General features: G+C 38.6%; 1 protein-coding gene across 1 annotated transcript in view; it reads right to left on the bottom strand.

Moving 5' to 3' along the window:
- Positions 1-19,600, bottom strand: part of LOC134806774 (uncharacterized) — a 123,600-nt gene that overhangs the window by 50,055 nt on the left and 53,945 nt on the right. The gene's annotated exons all lie outside the window — the stretch shown is intronic.

The raw sequence follows: 19,600 nt of genomic DNA, 5'->3' as shown, positions 1-19,600 counted from the left end.
TTACAGTGCTGAGTAAAAACGAGATAGATATATATTTATGTGTGTGCCGTCAAAATGGGTGCTATTTCTATAAGCAATTGTACGTATAGAACAATATGTCTTGTCCCTATTATATAGGTCTATGGTCAGTTCAACCGGTACTTGTCCTGTCAAAAAGTCGTGGTGAAAATTAAAATTATTAATTATCTTTCAATATTTTGCTTGTGATTGAAAATAATTGAAGCCAAATGTGAATAATTACGTCGCGAATATGCCAGTGTGTAGTGTATTAGGGTGCGGCATAAGAAAACCACCAAATCAGCCATCTTTAACCATACACAGGTACGCTATAATTTACATGAAAAATATTGGTTATTGTTAATGTTCCTGGGAAATTTAAGGATGTTTCACATTATAAATAGCAAGGTTCTTCTGTGCAGTTATAGTTCATGAAGTGATTGGATTTATTTAACTATATTTTTACGCTTAAATAATGTAAACATTTCAGCTAGGGTTGTACTTTATTTATCGACTTTGATATCGACATATTATGATTGCCTATTTATATTTTCTTATTTTATCATGCTACCCCGCTTCAAACCAACTAAATTATCTTAATTTAATAATTAAATCATTTTTATAGCTTACCAAGAAATGAACATAAAAAGAAAGAGCTGGAGATGGAGACCCTGACCGACTCTCAGGAGCACTCGGGTCCGTGGGGTCGTTACTCCACAAGCTGCCCTGCGGGCTTTTTTATATCATTATTAAAGTTTTTTTATAAATTCGACATTAAGAGACCATATACATATAGTTGTAATTTATAAAATGGTTAATGTATTGTTATTATTTTTGCCTGTATGTAAATTCAATGTTGACGTATAAAAATGCCCTTGTGGCCTATTTGCTGAATAAATGTTGAAGAAGTTGAAGAGCGGAAGTCATTCCTTTTTTTGTAATAAAAAAATGTTCTGAAGGTGTTTTGTTTTTTTTCACCCGTCGCTTAATAAGCTTGAATTTCGTATCGCTCTCACTTATAGATACGGCGCACCAAGGTCGAGGTGCAGTGCGGTAGTGTGTTACAGACTTCAGGGTTAGCAACACAACAAAATTGATTGTAATAGAGAGGTAAAGTCCAAGAAAAACACGTACACTTATTCTGACATCCAAAACAGATGGCGCTGTACTGCGCCATGTGTTTTGCAGTCACTAAGTTGTCAAACGTCAACTTTTGAAAATCAGTGTTACCGCAAAAATCGCAATATGTATTGAGTAGTACAGCGTCAACTCGTTTACCTGTCAAATTTGAAGCACGAAATTGTCCTAGACTCCACACATCTTACTCAATCAAAGTATCTTTTCACATAACAATATACTAATAAAGAATTTTTATTTATTTACTTACTTCCTATTAAAACATAAACTGCACAAATAATACATACTTAGTATTTTAAATAAAATGAGCCGAGAACGTTAAAAAGGTATCAATGTATCGATAACACCTAGTAACAGTAAAAATCTTCTGGGCAGCACTAAAACCGCCATGTTTAGTCCTAAAATGACGTCACAGTGGCACGCATTATTCGTTGACGTTTCACTTCCATAGGTTTCATATTTCAGTGGACAGACCTCACCTCATAAAAATATGTACTACGTACGTAATTGTTCATAGTAATTATGGCGTCTGTCAGACGTCACCTCACAAAAATAGTAATGTTTCTATAGTGTCTGAGAGACCTCACCACATAAATAATTATATTTTACATGGCTGATCGAGGAAAATCCTTTAAAATAAGTAACCAACTTCAGGACTGATTAGTGCCTTATTCTGTTTTTAGATTTTCTCTATGTTTTTTTAGGTATAAATACAATGTTCAAAAGAAGGAAAATTAATTAAGTTACTTAAAATTGTAATTAAGAGAACTAAGAAGACAAATCGAACATTGTAACGTTACCTATACTTATACTGTGTAACATATTGAATATAAAATAACTTATTAAAATAAACTAAAACTACAAAGAAATTAAAATTAATACTAAAATAAAAGAAACTTACCTATAAAATAAAAACCTATTTATAAAAAGAATACCCCCTCTAGCAGGTCCGCCTGTGGCATGGTACCCATTACGCTGGCGTCGTTTCCTCGCTAAACCGCCAGGGCGATTCGTTGCGAGAAATACGCGCCAGCTCTGGGGTCCCCTGTGGCGTCAATCAGCCGCCCCGACAGGGCCCTCACAAAGGCCTGCATGTCGGCTGACCAAGGGCCCAGTGTCTCTACCGCGAGCGCCGCAAACTCGTAGTCCTTAAGTAAGGACGAATATTTGCGGCGCTTGAGAATCTGGGCCTGGTCAGCCGCGCCGCCGGCCTGGGTGCGGGTCGCCTGGATATGGGACTGTGCGAAGGTATCTACGCACGTTGCGTCCCACACCAGGGCCCTACCTAGTTTCCACGGCACCAATGTGCCCCCTTCGGGGCGCTTGCCATCGTCCCTCGCCATGCCTGCGGGTTCGAGAATCGCAGGCACAGAGGCGGTGGCAAGCGACCGTCGGACCAAATCATTGATGGCACCGTGGCGAAATAGGCGGCCGGCGCTTTTGGGGCATGAAAGGCCATGTCGGCCCAGCTGATCGACGTTTTTGCCACAGGCGCTAGTGTGAGGGACACATATTTTGGACCCAAGCCTTAAGTATATAGCTATTCTCAAGCTACTTGGGTCCAAAACGGTGCCTATTTGACGGGAAGGGAGTGCTCGTAGCCAATGGCCCGACTCGGGGGCTGATACGGCTAGAATTCGGGCACGTTCGAAGTCGTCCGGACTATCCTGAAGAAGTGTGGTATGAGCTGCTTTTAAGGGAGGGGAGTCCCAAGCCCGCTGAATGTGACGGGCGACTGGGATGTCCTCACCCGGACACGACTCACACCAGGCCTCCCTGGCCTCACTTAGATTCGCTATCTCATCGTCAGGTATCTAAGGAAGGTTTAAAATAATACCGACGAGAGACAGCGAGCCGTATACTGAGGACAGGAACGCGGGTAGAGCCAAACTGGCCGAAGTGCGAACGCCCAGTCCACCCAGCCTTATGGGTAGAACCGCTTGGGTCCATGAACTATTGTCGAGATGAATGTTCAGTGTTTTGGAAAGGGTTGCCTGAAGGGAGGAGTCTATGGAAGACAGGATGGACGGAAATTTCCAAATTGGGCAACTGCGGAGTAAATACATAAATTTGGGTGTAAATAAGCAAAAACGGATGATGAAAAGAGCCATATGGGGCCATTTATTTTAAATAGGAGGTCTGATGTATTATTGAATAAATTTAATTTACAGTTAATGACGGGTGCGATTGATTCTTCAAAAATTGGTGAGCCTAAAAGGGTTAGGGATGTTTTTGAATGAACGGAAATATTAGGTAAAACTGCGTTAAAATTTGTTAGTATATCTATTTTTGTATTAAATGGAACGTGATCTGGAATAAAAATTTCGCATTTAGTGAAATTTAATGCAAGCCCGATTTTTGAAAATTTATCTATGATAGATTGTATATCTTGTAGTACGGTTAGTGCGTCTCCGCCAAGGGAGCCGTCATCTAAGTACCAACAATTGAATTTTGAATTTAGACTAGAGATGATGGGGTGAATGACCAAACTAAAAATGGCAGGCCCAAGCGGATCTCCCTGTTGGCAGCCCATACTTGACAAGATAATATCATTTCCAAAAAGTAATTTTGAAGGTGCTCCGTAGCATTGCCAAATGTATTTGTAAAGTTCTGGTAGCTCTTTTTTTACTTCTGCTAACAGAGCACCGCGGTCGACCAAATTAAATGCATTTTTGACATCTATTTTTACAAACACTTCGTATAGTCCGGACGATTGAGGAATATACGCGCAGCGTGCACTGCTGCCTCACAACCACCCTTTACGGCGAATCCTAGTTGTCGAGGTTTAAAGATCCTTGTTAGCCTTTGGTTGAATTGTCTGCAGCATAGTTTGGAGGCTAAGCGTCTGAGGGTGCACCCAACCGCAATCGGGCGGATACCGCCGTCCTTCTTGGCCAACGCCACCAGGTTCGCGCCGTATAACAAGGCACAATATCTGTGTTTACGCGGCCTGAAAGCATCAGGTTGATTAAAGCTGTTATTTCTCTGAGTAGGGCCGACCTCGCATCGCCTAGTGTCATCGCACTCAGATCTTTTAAATGCTGAGGAGACAAGCCATCCATCCCGCCGGCGGATCCGTTGGTGAACGAAGTTATGGCCTGACTCACTGCATCTTCAATGACAATCACAGAGGGATCATCGACGGAGGGAGGATCTGGCAGTCTTGAAGAAATGGGAGGCTCTGGGTGTTTTTCTTTTAAGGCGGCGTAGGTAGCGGCCGAGTGCGCAGCCAAGTCGTCGCTAGAAAATAAAAGTCGGGCAGCACCACTCACGTTCCCTTCCGAAAGTTTATTTTCTATAGATTTTATTTTCGTATGAAGCGAATTATGAGTTGAGCGTGTATTATGAGAATTTTGAGGGATGTCTGGTAGATCAGATAAAGAAGACGTGTTGGTTTTAATTTGGGAGGTGAGTGATACCTTTTTTGATTTTTCAACGTGCAAAACTGTGAATGGAAACGTGAGCAGACGCTCCCATGCTTTAACAGAATTTTCCGCGACGACTTTGGCCACACACTCGGTGAGGCAGCGTGCGACGGTGAAACGCGCACCACGGGGTATTCTTTTCACAATTGGAATGTTGGCCTTCAACAGCCCGAGCCTGTCCGCAAGCGATATTTCTGCTGGCGGCGGTGTCGCTGTAGGGCCCCCGGCGGAGGAAGACCCTGCAGTTTGAGAAGCGCTAGGAATCGGGGGGTCGATAGCCACACGGGTGCCATGCCGGTAAGCCGTATGGATAGCGAGACCTCGCCGACCTTCGTATTGCTTTCCGTCCGAGCACACGGGGCAATGCAGCAACTCCGGCGGATTCAGGCACGGTTGCGAAGGCATAAACACTATAAATATAAAATACAAACTTAACAGCTATTATTATAAAATATTAACAGCATTGAGTACTTACCTACAAATAAAATCGTAAAAAAGGAATAAATACGTACTATTAAATATAAAGTAATTATGTACAACACACAATAAAATAAAAAATAGTCTTGATTCTGTGAATCGATTACTAAATGCACACAAAATGGAAAAAGATGTTATACACTCAGGAGCGAGGAGCTGTACGGCGCGATGTCGGGACACTAAGTATAGGTAAGTAGGTATTTAGTTTTTCATAGGCAGTGGGCAATCGTAAGCAGCAAGCCAAAAATCATGAGTAAACATGATAAAATTTGTCATTTCACTGTTTGTTGATTTTGATGACAGCTTGCCATGTCACCCGGCCGGGCCATCGGCGGCCTTATTTAAAGTTTCCACCGGCAGCCCGCGGTCTCCGCGGAGAGATAACACAATTTGGGGATCGTCTATTGATTCTCACTCTCACTCAAATAAATTATTGAGCATAATTGCTCGTAAAGACAAGAAAAAACGTGTTATAATCGGAGGTGATCTAAATATAAATTTTCTTTCAGATAACAAATAAAAACATAGAATATGTAACTTGATGCTCTCACATAATTTTCACCAAAAAGTTCAGGAAGCCACTAGGGTAACACTTTCTGGCTCTACTTGCATAGATTTATTGTTTACAAACTTTAAAACTACGCACTGGAAATTGAGTGTAAACGAATTAGGATTCTCAGATCACAAGGGTATTCTATTTAGTACACCCACTATTTCAATAAATACACAGCCCTGGGTTATAAGGAAAAGATTATTCAGTGATAAAAATATAAATAATTTTAAAAACGAACTCCAAAAAATAAAATGGGATACTATAATTAATATAAATAAAACTGTAAACGATAACTATTATTCATTCGAAAACACTTTGAAAAATATTCTTAATAAATGCATTCCAAAAATTAACATAACATTAAAACCAAATAAATCCTATTTGACACCGGGGATAAAAACGTCTTGCCGCAACAAAAGGCTATTAAAAATAATAGTACAACAGTCTGAAAATAATATTATAAAAAATCATTACAAATTATATAGCAAAATATTAAAAAAAGCAATTCATACATCTAAAAAACTACACAATAAGAGTCAGTTCCGAAACTCCCAGAATAAAACCAAAGCTATGTGGCATATAATAAATAATGAGACAAATAAAAACACATCTAAAAATAAAGTAAATTTTAAAATCAAAACACCTCAACAAGGCACAATAAACGATCCCCAAAAAATAGCCAACATCTTTAATGATTTTTTCTCCTCCACTGGAAATAATAACCCCACCCCTTTAAACAGACTACCTCTAATAAATTCAATAAACAACTCATTTTTCCTTCGGCCTACTCAACCTAAAGAAGTATTTACAATTCTAAAAAACCTTAAAAATAAATCGTCTTTTGGCATAGATGAAATCCCCCCAGCTTTATTAAAATCTTGCGCAGAATCTCTATGCAGTCCCTACTCCCTACTAATAAATAAATCTTTTTCACAAGGCAATCTTTCCTGATGCATTGAAAATCTCATTAATAAAACCCATTCACAAAAAAGGAAATACCGCAGACATAAATAACTACCGTCCAATCTCTCTACTACCCACGTCATCTAAAATTTTTGAAACCGCGATGGTAAAGCGCCTTTATAGTTTCTGTGAAAAATTCAAAATTTTTAGTGAAAATCAAAATGGCTTCAGAAAAAATCACTCAACTACCTTAGCAATCTATAAGTATGCCCTAGAGATATTCAATATTATAAACGACAAAAAATATGCTGTGGGGCTCTTACTCGACATGAGTAAGGCCTATGATAGAGTCCGATATGAAATCCTTCTAGACAAACTATATAACATAGGTGTTAGAGGTATTGCACTGGAGTGGTTTAAGTCATATTTGACCAATCGCCCCCAATATGTTGAAATAGAGCACAGAGACTTTGATAGAGCAATTATACAACACATCAGATCTGAGAGAGTCCCCGTGAAGGGCTCTATCCCTCAAGGTAGCGTCATAGGCTGTATTCTATTTATCATTTACATAAATGATCTTCCTAAAATATTAGACGAACATAGCACGCTTTTCGCAGATGACATATCTATAATGTTCCCATGCGATACTACCGTAGAAGTTCAGAATAAATTACAGTCAACGCTAAATAAAATTACAAATTGGTTGCAATCCCATAACCTACAGCTCAACATTAAGAAAACAAAAATTATCCAATTTAAACCACATCAAAAATCATCCTTGGAAATAGACTTTAAATATAATAATTCAAAATTAGATAACGTGAGTTCTGCCACCCTATTAGGAATAGAATTAGACTCAAATATGAGCTGGAAAGACCATATTCTAAAATTGTCAAAAAAATTATCATCTTTTATATATGCCCTTGAGCATCTAAAGCGAGCTACAGACCTATAGACATCCCTTGCAGCATATTACGCATATGCCTATTCGCGAATATCATATGGCCTGGTCCTTTGCGGAAATAGCTGCGGTATTGATAAAATATTTATTCTGCAAAAAAAATGCATCAGAATTCTAGTAAACATAGATCAAATGGAATCGTGTAAACCCTATTTTATCAAACATGAAATACTGACCGTTGCATCTATGTACATATTTGAATCATGTAAATTTGTTAGGAAACACTTAAACTTATATTCACTCAAAGATACAACTCAAATTAAAAGAAAAAATCGTAATGTTAATCAACTAAAAGTGCCTTTTTCGAAATTAAAACTTGTCACATGTATCCCCATTATATGACTATAAAAATCTATAATCACCTTCCAAACTCTATCAAAGATCTGGAAAATGAAAGTCAATTTAAAAAACAGCTGAAACTGTTTTTAATTAGTGGATGTTATTATAATATTAAAGAGTTTTTTGACCAAGTCAGTAAATAAAAATATTACCGTGCTTTGTTTATGTAAGGAAATAATGTAATATCGCTATCAAATGATCAATGTATGTATAATATTAATTTAATGAAATGTGTATAATAATTGTAATCAAATCAACTTGTAGCCCTCTTATATTGCCGTGCCCTTGCAGGGTGTCACATGTATACCTTTATTTATGTTCCATTCCATCCATGTCTGTAATGTGATATGCAATAAAGTATTCTATTCTATTCTATTCTCACTTCAAATTGGTCGAAAAATTTGCAGATATGATTGAAAATAATTTTATTTAGGGAAGAGAGATTTAATTACTGTTACGTATTTTCCCGTTGCTAGGTTACGTTACTTGAAGTTGGTGATTGTTAGGATTTTTTTTATGTTAATTAAGTACAAATTGTAAGAAACTGCGATGTGAATAAAGTTTATTATACAGGCTGGTCCAAACCTTGACGTCTAAAAATTTTTTTTAAATTCCTCTAGTCGTGGGCTATCAGAATATACCCCATGTATATTAGCCGATTTTTTGTAGTTTTCGAGTTATGAATTTTTGAAGTTTTTTTGGTTAAAATTTTGGGGGTGAAGTAATTTACTCATAAAAAAAACTATGAGAGTTTTTTTAATTTTTCTTTTTGTAACATACTCCTTAATAAATGACGTAATTATTTTAAAAAAATCAGCGTCCTCACGTTGATACCAGTTGTAAAAAAACATAATAGAAATATTTTTTTTACGCTCAGGCATGTCAAGCTTAGATTTTGCGCTTAAATAAAAAAAAATACAAGCTGTTACAAGGACTTCTGCTGATTTTAAAAACTGATAGACCCTAAGTGTTTTACAAAAAGGTAAAAAAAAGTGACACTTAATAGTCGAAATTCGACAGAATCGGCACTGAAAGGAGCTGAGGTCAAAAGTTCCCAAATTAGTGATTAACAAAAAAAAACGGTTTTATTATTCCTAATTTTAATAAAACACAAAAATGACCACGATGAGTCAATGTTGTGACATGCGACAAGCGAATCATCATTTGGGTAAGCTTAATCATTATCTTAACTAGACCCATGTCGCGGCGGGTTGTTATCTACAAAGGGTTCATTTTTACCTGCTCCCACCCCGGCGACTACTGTCTCCATACACACTATTGTTTAATAAGTTCACCCCTTTACCTCTAATTAGTATTATCAGTAACAGTTGCTCAATGCTTTCGTCAGATTCGCATGTGTAACTACTGTATTCGTTACGTTCTGTTTTTGAAATCTTCTTGCTGTGCTAACTGGACTCCGATTGATTCACCTTACGTTACGACCGACCTGTGCTTGTGTTTTGGACTATTGACATCCCAGTGACTTGGATTAGTTTTGCCCAGCAAAATGAACTACACTCTTAGTGATTATGCAGAAATGCATTATTATTATTATGGTGTGAGAGTGTTCATAAATACCCACCAGACGCTGATGGCTGGACGTCAGCAACCTCGCGAAGGAGTACCAAGAGTAGATCCAGATAGGAGGGACGAAATTTTGGCGGAAATCCAAAGAGACCCCTCTACGAATTTAAGGAGGATAGCTCATAGGACTGCAATACCTTGGACATCGATCCTGAGAACTCTCAAAGCAGGCCACGCCGCGACACGGGTCCAGTTAAGATAATGATTAAGCTTACCCAAATGATGATTCGCTTATCGCATGTCACAACATTGACTCATCGTGGTCATTTCTGTGTTTTATTAAAGTTAGGAATAATAAAACCGTTTTTTTTGTGAATCACTAATTTGGGAATTTTCAACCTCAGTTCCTTTGAGTGCCGATTCTGTCAAATTTCGACTATTAAGTGTCACTTTTTTTTACCTTCATGTAAAACACTTAGGGTCTACCAGTTTTTAAAATCAGCAGAAGTCCTTGTAACAGCTTGTATTTTTTTTTATTTAAGCGCAAAATCTAAGCTTGACATGCCTCAGCATAAAAAAATATGTCTGTCATGTTTTTTTACATCTGGTAGCAACGTGAGGACGTTGATTTTTTTTTTAATAATTTCGTCATTTATTAAGGAGTATGTTACAAAAAGAAACATTAAAAAAACTCTAAAAGTTTTTTTTTATGAGTAAATTACTTCACCCCCAAAATTTTAACCAAAACAAAACTTCAAAAATTCATAAATCGAAAACTACAAAAAATCGGCTAATATACATGGGGTATATATTCTGATAGCCCGCGACTAGAGGAATCTAAAAAAAATTTTTGGACGTCAACGTTTGGACCACCCTGTATATATTTTTATGTATTTTATTTTAAACCTTTTTTTCAATTGAATTTATTAAATTATAAATGGAATGATCGTTATAAATAAAACAATAGAAGTCTGGCTACTGAAATATTACACAAGGTTTTGGCGGGAAATTCAAAAAATCTTGGGCTGGTCACACTTTATGTAGTAGGAATTATAGTTTTGATACTAGAAAATATTGTTTATTTTCTGTGCACACGTAAGGTACCTAAGGATATAAGTAAGTTAAATAAACGTTGACGTGCACTCAAAGTCAGCTCACATAATTTCTGCCACTATGTAAAGTACAGTCAACGATAAACACATACGTTAACACTTTCTCACCATATACCATTGTAACAAGGCGAAAAATGAAATGTAGTGTAAATAAGACCTAGCTCGATAATACCGTAATATTAATCCATTACCAAAAAAAATACATATGTAAGTACTATGCAAAAATATATGCTAAAGGCCAAGTATCAAAATATTTATAGAGCACCAACGTTCTAATTTGTTTACATTTGTTTAGGAGTTGTAAACATTGCAGTTTTTCGTTATACAACGCTACACGTCGACTTCGCACATTGTCGTAATTATTTACGAGCTTAAATAATAGTTTGCGAACCTCACTCAGTATAGACATTATTAATATTATTTAAAATAAACCCCTTATAAACCGCAAACAATTTGAATGAATGACATAAATTGACAACTGACTTTTAGCTTTTTTTTTAAATCATATTTCAATTTCAATTTCTTTATTGTGAGTTATATGTAGGTAATACAGATGTTCTAAAATATTTATGTCCATTATAACCTGCCTTTAAGGCGTACAATATTCTTAAACTACATGCATTATTAAAAATTTAAACTAACATAACGTCATCAAAACATAACAAAACATACAATAATATTCATTTACATCAACAATTACAACAACATACAATAATTATGAATTTGTTAATACTAATTACATATCACAAACGATATATATAATTTCTTATTATTAAGTTTAAATGTCAAAATTAACATCAAAAAATTCTTTTATGTCATAATAACTTTTTCTTACAAGTAATTCCTTTAGGTGTCATTTAAATGAAGGTGTTGGTAAGCCTTTTATTTCATTCGATAGGTGGTTGAACATTCGAGGTCCCATAACAAAAAAAGAATTGCCATAAAAGCTAGTTTTAGGAATGTGATCGGGTAGAATATTAAATACATTTTTGGCTTTCCTAGGAAATTGGCATGTGTGACTTTTAAATAGTTCCATATGTTCCTGAATAAATATGCAGGACTCTAAGATGTAGGTTGAGGTCAGCGTCAATATGCCTAATTTGACAAAGTGAGTTCTGCATGAATCTCTTTGTTTTAAAAAAGACATTGCTCTTATGCACTTTTTCTGTATTTTAAATAGAGGCAATATATGTGTTGCAGCGGCATTTCCCCAATGTATTATATCTATGTATTTGTTAGGTTTCTTAAAACGTATATATATCGGCTAATTTTCTTACACATATCCATTATGTGTGTTTTCCAGCTAACATTAGAATCAATTGTAATGTCCAAAAATTTAAATTCATTAACTTGCTCTATAATATGTCCCTTATACATTATCGTCACGTCCTTTTCCTGTGATTGAGATAGATAAAACTGCATAACTTTTGTCTTGGTTACGTTGACCTTTAAATTATTTTTATCAAACCATTCTATGACATTATTGACGGCGTTGTTAGTTTGTGTTTCATATGTTTCGGCATTACTTGATTCAACTATAAGTGTGGAATCATCAGCAAAAAGGACCATTTGATGTTGTACGACACACTGAAGATCATTGATGTATAATATGAATAATAACGGTCCTAGTATACTCCCTTGCGGGACGCCGTATTCTACTATTCTAGATTCCGACAATGTTTTTATTTCTAATTTATCTTTGTTTATATGGCATATTTCTGTAAGCTGCTGCCTTTGATTTAGGTATGATTTTATTAGATCATGTGCCAAACCTCTTATTCCATATGCGTATAGTTTTGATAAGAGGGTTTTATGACAGACAAAATCGAATGCTTTTGACATGTCCATAAAAATAGATAGAACTGGTTGTTTTGAGTCAAGGCATTTGGTTATAGTATTAAGTAGACTATGAATTGCTAGAGTAGTAGATCTATTTTTTCTAAATCCAAACTGTTCTTGTGTTATGATATTATGTTTTTCTAAAAAAATATATAATTAATTAAAGATAACTCTCTCAAGTATTTTTGATATCACCGGGATCAGTGCAATTGGCCTATAGTTATCGCATATTTCTTTATCTCCTTTTTTATGTAAAGGTTTAAGGATTGTTACCTTCAGTTTATCTGGGAATACTCCCTGTGCTAATGACATATTTGTGATGTGACTTAATGGGAACATCAGTTGTTCAGCGCAGTGCTTTATAACAATAGTTGAAAAGTCATCATAGCCAACACTATTTGTATTTTTCAATTTTTTTATTATTTTGTGTATGTATTCTGGAGTAGTGGGAGTAATATATACTGAATTGGTGATAGTCTTGTTTATATTGATACTTGTTTCTCTTAAAGTATGTTCGCTTTCTTTAACGGAGTCTATGAAGAAATTAAGTATTAAAAGCGTTTGCAATATCTTGAGGAGAATCGAGAGTCTGGGTTTTGTACTTAATTTGTGTAATATGATGCCTTGGTGGTTGGTTCATATTACCGTTAATAACTTGCCATACAGCTTTTGTTTTATTGGACGCATTTAGAATGTAGGCACTATTTTCATTTCGTTGTGATTTGTAAATGACTCTTTTTAAAATTCTTGAATAATTTTTGTACAATAGCTTATCGTTATTAGATTTTGACGTTTTAAATTTTAAATATAAATTTCTCTTGGTCTTACATGACGTTCTTATGCCTCGTGTTAGCCATTTATTTTTACGTTTTCCAACATTAATACGACATTGTTTTAGTGGAAAGCAGATTTCATAATATTTCTTACACGTAGACATAAAGTTATTATACGCTATATTGACATTTTTAGCTTGATATACATTGTCAAAAGATATATTGCTAAGGCATTCTTTATACTTATTTAAATTTTGCACACTATAGTAACGTTTGTTTACATACCAATAAATTAGAGCATAGACAATTGGTGATACAACAACGAAATATCTGTCAACAAATTTTGGCTAGCCAGACTTCTAGTAACGATTTTGTTATAGGTCTATGCGATTTTGCCATTAGTTTCTTTTTAATGAATTATCGAAAATGACGTCTGATAGACACCACATCAGTAGAATCTCTCTAAAAAACTCACCACAGTTGCAGATGGTTAAAAAAAACACAAAGATTAATTCTGACAAAGGAAATATTTTATTCATAGAACGCCGTTTTTGATCTTCTTATGTAGTGTGCAATTACAACTATTAGATTAACTCAACAGTACCAACTTACCTATCAAATAATCTGTTTAACCAGTTTATTATCTGATTTATCTACAATGAAAAACTTATTTAAATATACTTACAAATAATTATGAAAGTCGGTCATGAAGTTATGACTCCTAACGGAAACACGCCGGCTGTGTTATATTTACTTATTATTTATATGGTACACATTATAGTTTAGATAATGATCATTCTTTTATTTATTTAGATAATGACTAACGTAACTAACGTAATAAAAATATTAACGTGATTATAAATATTAAGTACTTAGACATAGAAACACGCGCCTGCAAAATGATATACCTACCTAATCAGCCGGTGACATGGCGGCAAGCAGTGTCCAGGCGGGACAATTTTTCGCACAATCAGATTAATAGCAGAATATATCGGGCGCAATAACGGTAGGTAATTCGTGTTTTTGTTAGAATACCTACCTACTAGTAATCAATCAAACAAATTTCTATGCAGTTATCTCTGCAGCTGACTGTACGTATGTTTAATAGATGTTTAATTATAGGGCGTTCGAGCGTCACTCGACCTTAATACTTACTAACAATTATTTTATGTACTGTGATTATTAGACATCACGTCGCCGGCTGATGATAATATATTATGATCGATGGGCGTTTGTCCTTACGCACACTTTAAGGTTCCAGCTAAGTTGGTTGTTCACTACTTATTTAATTTATTATTATGAGCCTATATTGTCCCACTGCTGGGCAAAGGCCTCCCTCTTATTTCTCCACGTATCCCTATCCCCTGAAGTCTCCCACCATTCTCATATTATTCAGTCATAGGCGTCAAGCTCGTCCCGCCATCTCCGACGAGGTCTACCATGACATGACGCCTTACAATTTGTGGGACCCAACAGGTGGCTGTTTTGGCCCACAGAGCATCCGGCATATGGCACACGTGTCCCGCCCAGTCCTATTTAAGCTTTAATACTTACGCGATGAAATGTCCAAGGTAAAGTAAACCTTAAATCTGTATTATTAATAGTAGATTAGATTCTCAAAATAAGCTCTTTCAATTGATATGTAAATACTAAATTTATTTAATAGTAGATTGTTAACCAGTGCAAGACAGGCACTCATTTCTGCCGAGGTGCAGTGAGAGCGCCAATAGTCCGAGGCTGAAATGATGCCTTTCACCCGAGTTAAACACTCTACTTTTCATTTCGAATATGAGGAAAGTAAAATGCATGTTTTTTCTTTTAATGAAAATTTTATAGTATTTTTTTAGGGTACTTTCAATTAACAAATTAGGCAAAAGTATCGTTATTTATGGAATGGGGAGTCAAATATCAGAATGGAAATTGTATAACAAATCCATTTCTTACTTATATCCAAATTTCAATTGCTTATCGTAAAAAAATCGTACCTACTTGTGAAACCTAAAATGCTCTACTAGTGCAGAAGCGTATCATTTTCTGCACACCTTATAGAACAACAATGACCCAAGAATGTCTGTATCATCAGCAAGAACTATAATAGTTTAATAGTTTTCAATGTAGAAAATATTTATTTACATTGAAATTTCTTTCAGTTTTTCAGCCACCACTTTGATTTTTTATTTTTATTTTATAAAATCAACCTCATAGCGTGTAATTTCCTGTAATTTGATACCACACACGAATTTTTATATTCTTTTTGATTTTTCAAATTAAAAAAAAATAAACGCATTTTGCACACATATATTTTGATATACACTCGGGTGCAAAGAAATCGGACCACCCCAGCATTTTTATCATTTTTTCAATTTCTGTAAAAACTGTATGTGCTACTGTGACATATTATATACCTAATGAAAGGTTGGCTTTTCCTCTATAAATTGATGTGCTTTTCACAGGTTTACTTCCAATATTTTCAGGCTTTCAGGGCTAAGAACTTTGTCACCCTAAAAATGCATACTGGAGTGAAACTTATGCATAATGGGAAAACTGCGATTCTAAAGATATCAAGTAAAAATTAAAACAATTTTCAGCATTTTAATACCGTATATTGCCTCCTCTAGCCCTACGACATGCAGTCATTCGGTTTTTCATTGATCTTATGAATTTTTTTACAGTGTCTTGAGGGATGCCCGCCCATTCTTCTTCGATCGCAGTCTTTAGCTCCAGTAAGGATTCAGGGGCGGGATTTCTGGCCCGGATTCTTCTTTTCAGCTCGTCCCAAATGTGCTCGATCGGGTTTAGGTCAGGACTGCGAGCTGGCCACTCCATGACTCTGATGCCGACCTCCTCCAAGTACTCCTTAGTGATCCGGGCTGTATGCGGCCGAGCGTTATCTTGCATGAGGATGAACTCATCGCCGATATAACCCGCAAATGGGACCACATGATCAGCCAGGATTTCCTCCACGTACCGACGTGCAGTCAAACCGCCTGAATTCGGTCTGGTACCTGGCCCTGTGATGAACACAATGTCCGTCTTCGCTTCCAAAGAAATACCAGCCCAGACCATGATTGACCCCCCACCATAAGCAACACGTTCCTCGATGCAGCATTGAGAGAACCGCTCCCCAGGTCTTCGGTAGACTCGTACCCGTCCGTCATTGCCAGACAAAGTTATCCTGCACTCGTCGGAAAAAAGTACGGAACTCCATTGCTGAAGGGTCCATTCTTCATGTTCGCGAGCGAAGACGCGTCGTTGTCCACGATGTATTGGGGTGAGTTTTGGGCCATTTGCAGCTCTGTGAGCTGTCAATTCCTTCTCCTTCAGTCGTCTTCTAACTGTCCATCGGCTGATAGACACATTCCTGGTCTCTAGGAGCTTCTGCTGAAGCTGAACGGCATTCAGTCGACGATTTCGTAGCGAGGTAAGAACGATGAAACGGTCATCTCTCTCAGAAGTGATGCGAGTTCTGCCAGTTCCGGGTCTTCTGGATAACGTCTGATCTACGCGGAATCTCTGGAAGACACGTTGAACCGATGACTTCGATAGGTTGAGTTGTCGAGCCACTGCACGTTGACTAAGCCCTCCCTGCAATAGGGCAACTGCTTGGCCGGCTTCAGTCGAGGTAGTATCCATTTTTCTCCAGTTTTTCCAGGTTCAGGCGATGAGAGTAGTGTTCAGGAAGACGTACCAATCACGAATGATGCATAAACAATGATAATGACTGTTTTTATACCTAATGATAAGTGGTCAATTAGTGCATGCGCTAATGAGGCAGTTGGAGGGGGGTGATTTCCAGGCCCATATTTTGCACAATATCCATCCCCACCCCTGAATATTGATGTCATTTGATAGGGCAGAAAATTATCTACCACGTGGTATTTAAATTATCATGATCGAGGTTACAGTTTTTACACAAATTGAAAAAATGTTGAAAATGCTGGGGTGGTCCGATTTCTTTGCACCCGAGTGTATTTTTAGTATGTCAACAAGATACACACAAAGAACTAAAAACGTCAAACACCGTCTCTGTGGGAATTATTTTGACCCCAAAGGCTACATCTCCTCTACTATTTCAGAGCATGAGAAATGAAAATTATTTTGACATTGGAAATGTCTTTTCGTTCGCTCCAGTATACGGTCCGATTTCACGAAAAAGTGCGATCCCCTTATATCTCGGAAAGTTGTGAAGATATGTTATTAAAAAAATGGGCTCAAAAGACGCATAATCACGAGAGCTGTAAGGTGCAAAAATAATTATTCGAGAAAGTCAAAAATAAAAAATGTTATGGTCGAAATAGTGAAAATAAAATTCAATTTTTTCCGAATTTTTGATTTTGGTGCTCGATAATTTGGAAAAGAAGAATGATATCAAAAATTTGAGAAAAACGGCTCTGGACAATTTAGTCAGCTACAATTTGAGCCTAAAACAAAGACGATCGGGTTAAGGGTTTGCCCTGTAGCCTAACCTTAAAATAGTCAAAAAGTCAGAACGACATTTTTCACAGGACATTTATGACTTCATGTTTCGCAGAGTTCGTTATCGGTGTTTGTTTTGAATTATCGGGATTATGACGGCAGAATAACACTTGCACTGCGTGGGCTTACAAAATCGCTGCAGATTTTTCTTGGTCTAACTCTATCTATCCTGTTTGAGACGGGCGTAGATAACGCACTATTCGACAATCTATGCATTCTTGTGGTGGTGGAAATAGAAATAGAGGTAGAGGTAGAGGTAGAGGTAGAGGTAGAGGTAGAGGTAGAGGGAGAGGGAGAGGGAGAGGGAGAGGGAGAGGGAGAGGGAGAGGGAGAGGGAGAGGGAGAGGGAGAGGGAGAGGGAGAGGGAGAGGGAGAGGGAGAGGGAGAGGGAGAGGGAGAGGGAGAGGGAGAGGGAGAGGGAGAGGGAGAGGGAGAGGGAGAGGGAGAGGGAGAGGGAGAGGGAGAGGGAGAGGGAGAGGGAGAGGGAGAGGGAGAGGGAGAGGGAGAGGGAGAGGGAGAGGGAGAGGGAGAGGGAGAGGGAGAGGGAGAGGGAGAGGGAGAGGGAGAGGGAGAGGGAGAGGGAGAGGGAGAGGGAGAGGGAGAGGGAGAGGGAGAGGGAGAGGGAGAGGGAGAGGGAGAGGGAGAGGGAGAGGGAGAGGGAGAGGGAGAGGGAGAGGGAGAGGGAGAGGGAGAGGGAGAGGGAGAGGGAGAGGGAGAGGGAGAGGGAGAGGGAGAGGGAGAGGGAGAGGGAGAGGGAGAGGGAGAGGGAGAGGGAGAGGGAGAGGGAGAGGGAGAGGGAGAGGGAGAGGGAGAGGGAGAGGGAGAGGGAGAGGGAGAGGGAGAGGGAGAGGGAGAGGGAGAGGGAGAGGGAGAGGGAGAGGGAGAGGGAGAGGGAGAGGGAGAGGGAGAGCGAGAGCGAGAGGGAGAGCGAGAGGGAGAGCGAGAGCGAGAGCGAGAGCGAGAGGGAGAGGGAGAGCGAGAGCGAGAGGGAGAGGGAGAGGGAGAGGGAGAGGGAGAGGGAGAGGGAGAGGGAGAGGGAGAGGGAGAGGGAGAGGGAGAGGGAGAGGGAGAGGGAGAGGGAGAGGGAGAGGGAGAGGGAGAGGGAGAGGGAGAGGGAGAGGGAGAGGGAGAGGGAGAGGGAGAGGGAGAGGGAGAGGGAGAGGGAGAGGGAGAGGGAGAGGGAGAGGGGAGGGAGGGAGAGGGAGAGGGAGAGGGAGAGGGAGAGGGAGAGGGAGAGGGAGAGGGAGAGGGAGAGGGAGAGGGAGAGGGAGAGGGAGAGGGAGAGGGAGAGGGAGAGGGAGAGGGAGAGGGAGAGGGAGAGGGAGAGGGAGAGGGAGAGGGAGAGGGAGAGGGAGAGGGAGAGGGAGAGGGAGAGGGAGAGGGAGAGGGAGAGGGAGAGGGAGAGGGAGAGGGAGAGGGAGAGGGAGAGGGAGAGGGAGAGGGAGAGGGAGAGGGAGAGGGAGAGGGAGAGGGAGAGGGAGAGGGAGAGGGAGAGGGAGAGGGAGAGGGAGAGGGAGAGGGAGAGGGAGAGGGAGAGGGAGAGGGAGAGGGAGAGGGAGAGGGAGAGGGAGAGGGAGAGGGAGACACTAAATATAAACTTATACAGAGAAACATAAAAAAGAAAAAGTGCCACGAAATGGTCTCACCTCAGCATGTTGCTGGCGGCTGCTAGCAGATAGCTGATGCTGAACCCTGGCAGTACCTAGTGGAACTCAGGTTTGGTGCAACATAGACAAACTCTGTTATGGTCATCTCTCGTCGCGTCAAACTGCTGTCAAGAAAATTTCATATCTTGCAGCAAATGGGCCGCTGCCGATCACCACTTCTCGAGTTGACTACGGATTTGCCGTGTAATAATTTTCTTGTACTTTGAACATTAATATATCCTGCTTATTAATCGAAAAATGAAATATGTACCTATAAGTTATGCGCCACGGCGACAATTATTCAAACTTGGATACGCGTGTGGAAATTTTGCAATTTGTTTGTTCACATGCGTTATGTCCAGGATACTTGTGTTAGTCTAAGAATAAAATAATTATCATTCAACGTTGTAGTTTTATTTTGTAACTTTTTCCTTA

The sequence above is a fragment of the Cydia splendana genome, chromosome 3, assembly GCF_910591565.1.
Source record: "Cydia splendana chromosome 3, ilCydSple1.2, whole genome shotgun sequence".
NCBI classification, from domain to species: domain Eukaryota; kingdom Metazoa; phylum Arthropoda; class Insecta; order Lepidoptera; family Tortricidae; genus Cydia; species Cydia splendana.
The sequence above is the reverse complement of the archived record's forward strand: the minus strand, read 5'-3'. Positions and strand labels throughout refer to the sequence as shown.